Source organism: Mustela nivalis (genome assembly GCF_964662115.1).
Source record: "Mustela nivalis genome assembly, chromosome: 9".
In the NCBI taxonomy this organism is placed as follows: Eukaryota; Metazoa; Chordata; class Mammalia; order Carnivora; family Mustelidae; genus Mustela; species Mustela nivalis.
Genome location: NC_139028.1, coordinates 101,247,241 through 101,259,508, shown reverse-complemented (window position 1 = coordinate 101,259,508; position 12,268 = coordinate 101,247,241). Strand labels below are relative to the sequence as shown.

Here is a 12,268-nt window from a genome sequence, read left to right as displayed (position 1 = left end):
AGCAGAGAGGAGAAGAGGAAGCAAAGGCGGTCTGGCGGTTTGACGGGTGGTGAGGTCTGGGGTGGGAGGGACCACAGGAGAGAAGGGGGATGGGCAGGGGTGAGCCTGGCTTGGAGAGGCGAGGGACGAGGGTAGAGGCATGGGGAAGAAGACATGGCCTCCAATCTCCACGTCTGCCCCTTACTTGGAGCAGGTCGCTGCTCCACTCTGAGACTATTCTGTCCCCCATGACACAGGGGAAGAAGGCTGCCGATGGGACACTCAGACACAGACGTACTCGTGTATGCATCCATAACTGTGGTGAGCCTCACAGATGCTGACTTTCACAATGGCCGAGTTTGCGATCGATTCGTATTCCACAATGTAATAATAATAGCTATCATTTATTGAGCACCTGCCATGGGCCAGGCACTATGATAAATAATTGTTTAGACTCATGATCTAATTTCTTCCTCGCAAGAAGTCTACGAGAGTCCCCACCCCGTGTGTTTTGTGGACGGTCACACTGAAGATCAGAGAAATCAGACAACTTTCCCAAGATCTCACAGCTGATAAGTGGCAGTCACCTCTGACAAGCATCTAATGGGTACCGAGTACTAGGCTAGACCACAGAGGAGCGTAAGTAAGACCTGGCTTGGGCCTTCAAGGCCCCTCCTGTCCTGGTAGCCACCTGTCCACAGAGGAGCAGATCTCCATGAGCTGTCTGTTCTGGAATCCTATTCTCTCTGCCTCGAATGTGGATGGATGGGGACAAAAGTCTGCCGGGAGAGCCGGGCCCTGGGACCGTGGTTCACAGTCAGCTGCTGCTCCCACCCGCCTGCCTTTCCCCCAACTTTGCTGGGCGCTATTATTCAGCTCGCAGCCCCCACCAGGAGCCGCAAAGCAGTTAATTACAGAAGTATAATCCCCTTCTTCACAAGAAGCTGGTCTTCCAGGGTTGCGAGAAGATAAGATTTATGCCTCTTTCAATCCCTTTATTCTGTCATCAGCGTGGACTCATATTTCAGCTTCCCGCGTCGGAAACAAAAAGGAAACCCACTCAGCCCGCTGCTGCCGGAGAGAGATAAATTAGACTACACAAAGAACCGGCCCTATAAACTCAATCTCCTTCCCTTCCTTTCATGTTTGTGATTATAAACAGAGTCAAGGGCAGTTGAAATATATCCCTCTGCCTGCCTGCCTGCCTTGTCCTGCTCAGAGAGAAAGACAACACGGTGACAACAATCCGTGCGGTGCCAGGGGGAAGAGGAAGGCAGGCCCCCCACCACCCGATGCCGGCCTGGTGCGCGGATCAGATAGAAAGACCTTGTCTCCTGCCATTCTCCGGGCACGAAATTGTTTCGAAAGGCCCCTGACAGGAGCCAGCTGCCGGGCCACTGTGAACGCTTTCATTTTTTTGATGGCGATGTGTGCGATGATATTTGCTCCAAAGAAAGGGCCTTTCGAGTTGGCGGGCCGTGCGGCGGGGCTGTGCCAGAGCCCCTGGCCAGCATCAGAGGAGTGTGGGCACAGATCAGAGCAGGGAACGAGGCCAGTCCGTGTAGACTGGAGGAGCAGATTCCAAGCCTTTGGAGAGAAAAGCCCCACTTCCTGGGGGAAGAGCCCCCTGCTCTGGGGCGGGGCCGGGGGGGGGGAGTCGGATCACATTATGCTTCAGCTGAGGAACTGGGGAGGGTCACTTTGATGATTTTCGTTGTGTTTCAACTTTTCTTGTTGCTTTCTGTGTGCTTCATTGGAGCAATTAACAGTCAGGCGTTCCACTGCCAGAGGAGGAACAGGGGGGCCCCAGGAAATGAACCCAGGCAAGTCTTTGGCAGAAGTGGGGGTGAGCGAGGTTCTGACTAGAACAGCCTACAGGCACTCCCCTCAAGTGCTGGGCCCCATTCTAAGCAGCCCAGGTGTCATCGTGACAACAAAGAAGTCAACAGTGTACAAAAGAAGAAGAAGAAGAAGAAGAAGAAGAAGAAGAAGAAGAAGAAGAAGAAGAGGAGGAGGAGGAGGAGGAGGAGGAGGAGGAGGAAGAAGAAGAAAGAAGTCAACACTGTCACACTTGACAGATGAAGAAATTGAGGCTTAGATTCAAGATCAGTGGCCGACTGGAGAGCCCCTGCTGAACCGCCACCTCCCCCGGGGGGACTCCCCTCACACAGCCTGACTCTCCTCGGAGGTGTTTTTTGCAACTTCTGATGGGGCAAGGAGAAAATCTAATTTTTGAAAGGTAATAAAGAAAGGGAGGAAGGGAAGAGAAGACACCGAACGCGAGAGCCAAGTGGGCCCCTGTAATAAAACGTCATCCCACAAGATGTAAGACAGCAGTCTTTAATAGACTCTGAGATTCAATTATCCTTTATATATCCAGCAGACCCGTCACCATCTAAATCACCCGTTCACGGTAAACACACCCTAATTCACAAATAGGATCCCAAATAAATCCGGTTCAGGAGCCGTGTAGTTTTGGAGCCATCATTCTTCAAAGACGTGCACCTCAGTGCTAGCTCCTCAGGGAAGAGAGGCAGTGATGGCGCCAGGAACCATCTCCAGCTCCAGGCCAGGCCTGCAGGCCTCACGGGTGGCCAGGCAGTGCACTCTGGTTCTGAGGCTTGACTGGTCTTGTCCATTTGGGGGCCTTTCAAGGATGCTCTTCTCCCCCCTCCTGGGCATGCTCTCTCACGCCCTCAGAGGCAGGATAGTACCTCCTGACTGCCTGGATCATTCCGATGATTTTTTTCCAGAAGCCTTTCCTCATGGACACCGCAGGTGAACACCAACACATGAGATGTTTCTAAGTTCTGCCAGGGGAGGGACATGCCAATTCGACACTCCTCCTCCTTCTAGAAAGTTGGGCCTTCCTGGGGAGCACGCACCAGCCTTGCCGAGAGAGCCCTACATGGGGTCTACCCATGAGTGAGTTCCTTGGCCTCATTCCTCATTCTGGTCCATTCTCTGGCACTCTTATTTATTATTTTTCTTCCTTCTTTAAGTTTAAAAAGTAACACGTGTTCATTGTAACGTGGTATTGGATAGAACTACATAAAGCAAAGTTTTCTCCTTGCTCTCTAACTCAGTTCCGCACTCCTGAGTTCGTGAGCTATTGAAGTCTCACGTGTGTCCTTATACAGGCTTCTTTTGGTTCATATATCAAAGATTTGCCCTGAACCCAATTTTTGTTTTTTTTTTTTTTTACAAATATGGGATCACACTATGCAACTTGCTACTGAGAATTAACAAAAAACATGGGCATCTTTTCCTGTCAATAGAGGCGCCAGACTCATTCTTTTAAATAATGTTGCGTACGTGAGATCAAGGAGTCTGAGTGTTCTATAACTTTCCAAACCATCCTACAACCCTGTCTCTCCTGGGTATTGTATCTCCTGGAGAGTCTGGTATTACATTATGCCTGAAAGCTCACATCTATGAATGCCTTGGTTTCCCTCCATTTACAAACTGTCTAAATTTGGGTAGGTCCTTTCCAGGCCAGCCCAATCTTAGAAAGACAACTCCTTATCCATATAATGTCCCTGAGAGCAGTGCCTGTGAAAGTCCAGTTCTGACCTTTCAGGCAGGACACGGACTTATGAGGTTTTACCGCCATGAAATCTGGACTTCCTTTTGGCAACAAAAAAACAGAAGGCATCGCTAAACCCTTAAGGCGTCATAAATAGGCATGCAAAAATTACACATAATTCTAGGCATAAACCCAATACCTGCCAGAACGACTTAATCCTTGAGAACACAAAAAGACATTGTTTACCAAGGAAGGATTTTTATAATGCCATTGCCGCATTTTATTAGGGAGGGAAGAGGCCTAAGGTAGAAACGCTACAGAAGATTTCCGTGCTCACTTAAGCTGAATGCTAAAACTCTCTGGGTCTGAAACATTTCAAAACTGGAAGTAAATTCTTCGAGGCAATCAGCTTTTCCAGGGCTCTTTTATGGAAGTCACGGCTGAACAGTTTTAGAAATCAAAATGAAATCTCCCGAAGTGTATTAAGAGTTTGTATCTTTCAGAACTAGTTATTCCATTTCTGGGACTCTGTTCTAAAGAAAGATCTAGCAACGCCAGTAGAGATACAGGTAGAGGATGTTTATCCCAGCATTACTTACAGTTTTGGAAAACAGGAAACAAGCTAAGTGGTGTACAGCAGGGAAATGGACTGGCACGCAACTTCCAAAGAAGATATTTACAAAGTGTAGGATATTAAGAACACTAATTTAATAGGAAGAATATTTACTTATGATGTTAAGTAAAGAGAGACTTAAAATGGTCCATTAAAATTATGTAAAAATACACACAGGAAACACTGGAAATAAATACACCAACATATTAATAGTGTTCTCTCCAGGTGGTAGAGCCATGTGGTTTTTTTCCTTCTTTTTCTCTCCCATTTTTCTGTAATTTATACGTTTGTATAAATTACAGAAATACGTTCTGTAATTTATACTATATATATAGTAATGCAAGCTGATATATATATATATATATATATATATATATATACACATATATATAAATTTTACAATGGAATAAATTAAATCATCTTTTTTTTTTTAATTAAATCATCTTAAACCACACACAAAAGAGACCTGACTCTCCTATTTTTAGGACCATGGGATGGTACGTGCATATGAGAAGGGACGGGTGTGGATGAAGCTAAGGACTGTCTGGGTTGGGGGGAGGGGGAATAATGGAGAAAAACCCCTCTCTGTCACAGAATGCAATTCCTTTAAGAGGACCATAGCACATAAAGAAAGCTTAATAACATCAAAAAGATGGCGCTGTCAACTTGCTCAACAAGCAGTTGTACCTACTGTGTGCCAGGCACTAGGGGAAATGACTGACTTCACCTTCTAGTTTATTAAAAAACGAGACTACACTTTGTCCTCATGATCGTATATGACTTGTAGCACCCTGGTTACCTTGATTTCCCCACTACTGCTCTCAGAAAGGCCAACAAAAAGAAAAATGAAAAAGTTGCAGTTTGCAATGGATGTCAACAAAGGACACACTGGAAGGAGCCCAGGACCTTCAACTGATTCTACTAAGAGCGTGGTTTCCTCATGAGAGGCAGCCCTGGGAAAAGAGGCGTCTAGGCAGTTATCAGATTGAGGTCTGTCCTGAACGTTCTTGACTAGTGGCTGCTTTCAGCAGGACCAACAAACAGTTATCAATCCACACTGGGTGACTTCAATGGTCACCATGTGCACCTCTTTGCCTGAGAACTTCCTCCCAAGCTGCAGAAACCACCAGTGTGCCCAGCACACCTCATGGGAGCAGCCCTCAATCACTGGCCCTGAGAAGCTGGTGTGTAAATACCCCAGCTCTCTCCCCCAGCTGGAATGGGGGAACACTGGATAATTCCGATAGAGGGCTCTAGGGCAGTTTCCCCAGTGGGATTCCCCAGTGGGATTATTAAACTCCAGTCCTTACAGTGGCATCTGGCTTGATAACACATCCTTTATTGGCTTTTTCCCCCTTCCCAGCCCATTCTCCCTAATTCCCTACCATTGGTTCCTGTAACTCCCAAATGAATTACTTTCCTTGAGTCCCGGCCTGAGGGTCTGGCATAGTCCAAACTAAGCTGAGACAAACAAGAACGTCTTGCAATTCCTTATACCTACTCTTCTTCACAGCCATTGCTAATCCTGCCTTTTGGCCATTCTCACTGCCTCTAAACAGCAGCAGCAGAGGTGAGATAATTGATGAACCCCAATCATATATACGGCAGGGACAGAATGGAATAACTGTACTAAACCAGACTGTTGCCTGGTTTCTCCATCCTACTCCCCAGGCCTGCTAAGAATCGGTTTTCCTTTTTGTTTTCTAAGCACTGAGTGCAGAGTTGTTTTGCTTTTACCTTTTCAAAACCAACAGGCAATAGAGAGAACAATGATGCAGAGCTGGGGAGATGCCAAAATGGAACAGGTAGAATCGCAGACCTTTCCCATCCCCTCCTTCGCTGGACAGTTCAGCAAATGCCCTGCGACACGAAGGCCACAGACTGTTAGCAGCAGCATCAGATGCTATTCGTGAAGCACTGACTCCAGGAGGAACTGAACTCTCTTGTCAAAAGCCAGGGAACCGGGACACTTGACTTGCCATATGCCGCATCTCTTAGGGAAGCGTGCTTGTATGCACAGTAGCATTTTATATGTCGCAAATGATTCAGAATCATCACTTTTCAATTTCCTTCTGGTGACATGGATTGACTGTGGGAGGAGGTGGTTTTAAAAAAGCAAAAGCTGCACAAAGATCTTTTGGTTTGAGGGGAAAAAAGAACAACCCACACCACTTGCTACCAATGAACTGCTGTCAACGTCCATCAGGCACAACATAAACATAATCATCGCTTGTACGGATCAGAAGACAACAGGCACACAGTCCCGTCAGTGGCAGGGGATGCTGGAATCCGGACTCCCAGGAAGAGCAAAGGGTGCTGAAGACCAGGTATACGCTGTAGAATCGGTTGGATCTGGGATCAGACTCCCGTTCGGCCACTTACCAGCTGGTGACAAGGGGGGCCTTACTTAGCCCTGTTGAGCCTTGGTTTCCTCACGAGCTGAGTGAATATAATATACCTACTTCATAGGGTGGCTGAGATGAATAACAGCCAACAAAAAACAGAGCGAGCACGGCAGCAGCATGAGTTCCCTTCTCTGGTTGACTACAGCACCTGCCAAGTCCACACTGACTCAGTAAAGACCTGAGAAAAACCAGCTCAGTGGTTCTCAAGGCTGAGGAATTGCCCCTTGGAACCAAAGGGTGACCCACCCACCCCACCCCACCCCCGCCTGAGTGAGGGTTCTTCCCTGGGCCTTTGTGCCTCTACTGTGCCAGACAGAACTCTTCCCAAATGTGGACCTTGCGCTCTGTATCCTCAGCACTGATCGCAGTGCTTGGCACACTGGAGGGCAGCAAGCTTGGTGCCACGGAAACAGCATACACTCTTGAGTTAGCCCTGGATTTGAGGCCCACTTGCCTCCGAGCAAGTTGCTTCCTTAAGCCTCTGGATCCTTACCTGTAAAGCTGGCAATAACACCTACTCTAATGAGTTGCAAGTACGAACCAAGATAATAGAGGCAGAGCCTAGTATAGTGTCTGGCAAATTGCGGACACTTGAAAAATGTTAGCCTTTATTGCTAAACATTTGCTGAACAAACCCATGGATGAAAAGGACTCCATTTATTAACAACGTACACCGCCCCCATACGCAATAGAAATGGGCGGTTATTTTCCCATGTGTGTATAGAGATGGAGCCCCAGCTCTTTCTCACAGTGGCATGGGTGTCTTTAGCTCTGAATTCATGCAGCATAATCATGGCAAGTTCTGATCTAGCCTTGGGATACACACAGAACAAAACACATGCCGTACACCTAACGGAACATCTTGTTACCAATAATGCCAAGGGCGTCTCCCAACATCTCCCCCCACATTTACAGGAACTACCACTGGAATTCTCCACTTTACAGTGAAAAGTCCAACAGACACTCCTGTAACCAAGCGGGCAGGATTACCACCACCAGAAAAAAACATATCAGCATTCCCTACGGTACCTGATATGGTACCCTGAGGAGGACGCATCGCTTGTGTGGTTTTCTTGCAGAAACGTCAAAACCTTAGTTTAAATCATGAGGAAACATCGGACCAATTCCAAATCAAAGCAAAGTCTACAAAACAGCGGACCAGACTTCAAAAGTGACAAGGTCGGACAAAGGAAATTATAAGGACCTGGCACAGATTGGAGGAGACTAGGAGACATGAAATCGACATGCAACGTGGGGGTTTGCACGGATCTCAACAAAGCCTGAGTTTCACTTTCTAAAAAAGTCAAAGTTAGCCTCAAATGGGGGAAAAGGATTAACAAAAGGCCCGACCAAGGGGTGCATGGAAAAGAGAATGGCAATCCCAGGGTTCTTACTGATCAACTGGGAGTGAGAAGGTTTTATGAAAGGATTAGGGTCTAAGCTCCATTTCCCTCTGCATCTTTTTAAACCTGGACACTTTCTCTCCTTCAACCCCATTCCCACAAATTCAACCTAGAGTTAAGAGAACAGGTCTGAGCTCGCTCAGCATGGCTTCACAGAATTTGCTCCTGACGTGTTCTCTGGTTGTCAATATAAATATTGGGTGGCATAATTTGGTAAAGTGCTTTTTAGACAAAATATAGCATTTAAGTAGAATCACCAAATTCGGATGTAGGCCTTAGGTTCAAGGGTCAAGGCAAAAAGTAGGCTCCTTGTTCCTCAGGGAGGAGGGAATCCCACATACCCATTTTCAGTAAAATTTGAGTTTTAAAGTTACACAGTATTCCAAGGAAGCCTTTCACTTTCTATTTGAAGAAAACTGGGGCTCAGGCTCACCCCACTGGGCGGTGTAACAGAACCACTGCAGGACGCCAGGCTGTCTTCTCCAAGCTGCTAGGATTTACCCAGCCTTATCGTCCCGACCAAGAAGGAGACCAGCTTACAAGGATTCCCCAGCAGCAGACGCGCGGGCCACACCTAGACTTCTGAATCACTCTCTTCTGACACTAAAGCACCAGTATCTATTTCTACCCAGAAGACGTGTTCTGTAAGACTCAGGTACCGAGCGAACGTGGAGAGTCATTATTCTTTAGCTGGACTGTGTGTGAGTACACAGGTGCAAGTGCACATTTATACAAGCATCAGGATTTCTTTTCCTTTTTATTTTTTTTTAACGATTTATTTATTTATTTTAGAGAGACACAGAGAGAGAGAGCACATGTGCCTACAAGCAGGAGGGGCAGATGAAAAGGGAGAGAGAATTTCAAGCAAAGGCCACACTCAGCACAGAGCCTGACACAGGGCTCGATCTCATGACTCTGAGATCACAACTTGACCTGAAACCGAGAATTGGAAACATAACTGACTGGGCCAGCCAGGCGCCCCACAGGTTAGGATTTCTAGGATGTATCTATAGAGTTGCACGGTATCATTTCCATTTACCTTCACTGTGCCCTTGCCTCTAATCCCAAGCATTTTTCCTGCCTCTCTCCATTCTGCATCCTTGCCCAAGTCTCATGTTTTAAGGTCCGTTCTATGTGCTATTTGGTCCTCTGACCCTTCCCAGCCTTCCTTCAGTGTACCTGAGATGAGATGGTAATCATCTTGGTGCCAACGAAATCCCTTCATTCGTGTACTCATTCATTCATGCACTGGAGACTCATGGGGCTCCAAAGATAGTTACACACAAGACAAGGGCTTTGCTTTCATGGCGTTCATAAAGGAGCAGGGGGAGACAGTCAATAAATGAAGACCCAAGAAGGTAGCAGTCATGAGAAGTGTTGTGGTGAAGGCAAATTAGGATGGTTTGAAGGGGAGTAATAGGAGCCTACTGTTGTTTGGGTAGTAAAGGAAGGGGTTATTTGAGGAGGTCATCTTTAAGCTTAGACCTACACAGGAGAGATCCAGCCCTGCAAACACCTGGAGGAAGAGAGTTCCTTCAAAGGGGAGAGAACTAGTGCAAAGGCCTGTAGACAGGTCCAGACTTGGCAGGTGAAGAAAGAGACACTGTGCTGGGTCATAGCGAGTGGAGGGGGAGGGAGTGGTCCCAGATGAATTCAGACCATGCAGGGGCTTGTAGGGCATAGAAACTAGTGTGCAAAGATGCTGGGTGGTTCTAGATAGAGAAGTGATAGAGCCTAACCTAACCGATGTTTTAAGCAAACATTTTGGCTATCATGTGGTAAACGGACTGGATGGGGTAGGGGGGAGGTGGGTAGAAATGGGTCATGAGATTAGAAACAGGGAGACCAGAGTCAGAGGGTGTTGCATTTAACTAGGTAAAGGGTGATGGTGTTTGGGTTAGGGTGGTAGAGATGAGAACGGTGGGTGCATTTGGGGTATGTTTTGAAAGAAAAGCTGACAGGAATTGTTGATGGGCAAGCTGTAGGGAATGAAGAGGGAGTCAAGACTGCTTCTGGGTTTGAGCCCTGAACACACAGATACGTGGTGGTGCCACTGGTCAAGAAAAAACCCTGGGAGAGGAAGGGGTTGGGGGTGGGAAATAGCTGTGTTTTAGACATATTAAGTCTGAAATAGATATATTGAGCTGATTGGAGCCCTCAGTTCATACTTTCTATGTATCACCAGACAAAAGACTATGAGATCCCCACACATTGCCTTCCTTTTCAATTCCTTGTTAAGCAGTAATAAAGAGAAAGATAACTGAATAAAATATTAGGTCTTTTGTAAAACACTCTTATGTTCAGAAGTTTGGTAGTAGAGCTACATCCTTGCTGGGTGGGTATACGTAGTCAATCAATCACTGTGTCACACTAAGCAACTATTCAGGGGGCAAACTAATTAAAATTTTAATCCCATGATTTTCATCTTAATCTTTTTTTCCCATTAGCTCTGATCAATGCCCACAAATAAAATTTAGCAGAACAGTCATTTAGATAAATGACTCAGGGGGGTACCTAATTAGGCTGTTTGTTATGAACCAACTGATAACCAAAATTATATGCTAATTACCAAAAACCACACACTAATTTTAAAAGCATTTTATTAGCATAAAAGCTATGACATGTCTTTTCTATGTCACACACGACAATTGTGCAAACCTGTTTCTTTCAACTTTCAGAAGTCGAGTTGCGGTGTGCTGTAGGTAAACAGTGCACTCGAGAATCTTCTGCTCACCTTTATCTCACACTTGAACAACAAGCAATAGTGAAAGCTGCACCAGTAAGAAGATTCCATCAACTTCTCAGCTACCTAGGGGCTTCCGCAGCATCTGCCAGAAACAAAAACAAAAACTGATCAGGCCAGAAACATGAACAACTAGGCAAAACTGGATGTGGCAATGCGAGGACCGGGTTGAAGAAGGGTGAACTTTACAGCCTGTTCCAATGCCAAGGTGGTTGCTGAAGAAGATTTTGACTGTGCTCACTTGGTCTGCAAGTCAGGGGATACTCACTGGGTGACCGTCTTTCTTCTGATCTATGGCAAAAATTCTACTGCTTTCGATCTCACAGCACATCCTAGGATGCCCAAATCCTTAAGTTTCTTCAAGTAAAAAAGATCTTCGTTTAAAAAATAAAAATTGGGGCATGTGGGTGGCTCAGTCTGTTAAGCATCTGGCTCAGTTTCGGCTCAGGTAATGATCTTGAGGGTCCTGAGATGGAACACCATGTTAGGCTCTGCACTGGGTGTGGAGCCCCTGGTTGAGATTCTCTCTCTCTCTCTCAAAAATAAAAAGTAGGGACGCCTGGGTGGCTCAGTTGGTTAAGCCGCTGCCTTCGGCTCAGGTCACGATCCCAGGGTCCTGGTATTGAGTCCCCCATTGGGATCCTTGCTCAGTGGGGAGCTGCTTCTCTCTCTCTGCCTCTGTCTGCCACTCTGCCTGCAGTGCTCGCTCGCTCACTCTCTCCCTCTCCCTCTCTCTCTGACAAATGAATGGATAAAATCTTTAAAATATTATTTATAAAAAATTAAATAAAAAATAAATAAAAGTCAATGGCTCTGATCTCCGTAACCTTTTCAGACCTTCAAAAGTGCTTCCTGCACTTGGGTTTTCACCGCCCTTTCAATAAAGGGTGAGAAGTGTGAAAAATGGTGCCTGCCAATAACGGAAAACCAACATGTTTCCTTCTCACGCTGCACATGGCCTCAGACACAGGAGGAAAGGTTACCAGACAGCAGGTGTAGGTAGTGACTGGGCCCATTTAATACAGAAATCTTAAAGGAGAAGAAAATGCTTTTCTGGCTGCTAAGGCCCTCCGCACACACACATGTTATGGCGATGAAGTCCTAGCTGTTAAGCATCTTCTCTGCCCCCGTAACTGCATCTGCCACTTCCAATAATAACCGGTTTGGGGGTAGGTTTGCAACACAAACTTTCTTGACCTACATCCCAGCCACCTTCCCCCACTCCGTCCCTCGCTCCCCCGCCGCGGCCCGCCCCCACACCCTAGAAGGTCCTCCGTGCGCTCCCCCTCTCACCATCAAGCCGCTGGCGGCAGAGCCTCGAAACTGCTCCGTAAGACTGTGCTGCGGCAGAAGCAAGAATTCGTAAGGGAAGAGGAACAGACTCTGCACCTTCTTGGCTTCTAAAACTCCAGGGCAACCGGAGAGGAAGTGACGTACTTCCGCACAGGAAACGGAAGTTGGACGTAGGTCTAAATCGCCGCCATGTTGTGTGTGGCGGGTGGGGGTTGTGGCCTGCGGGCTCTGAGCTCCAGCTGCGCAGCAGAGGGAGTGAACCCTGTCTTTCAGTGTCCTTTGTCCTTCTAACGATTATTTACCGAC

At 46.8% G+C, this 12,268-nt stretch overlaps 1 long non-coding RNA gene across 1 annotated transcript; it reads right to left on the bottom strand.

Moving 5' to 3' along the window:
- Positions 1–10,509: 10,509 nt before the first annotated feature.
- On the bottom strand, positions 10,510–12,056 carry LOC309873362. Its single transcript, XR_014316311.1, has 3 exons — positions 11,963–12,056; positions 10,938–11,135; positions 10,510–10,754 (listed from the first exon to the last, which is right to left on the bottom strand). It is a non-coding gene; the product is annotated as an uncharacterized lncRNA (long non-coding RNA).
- Between the last annotated feature and the right edge of the window lie 212 nt (positions 12,057–12,268).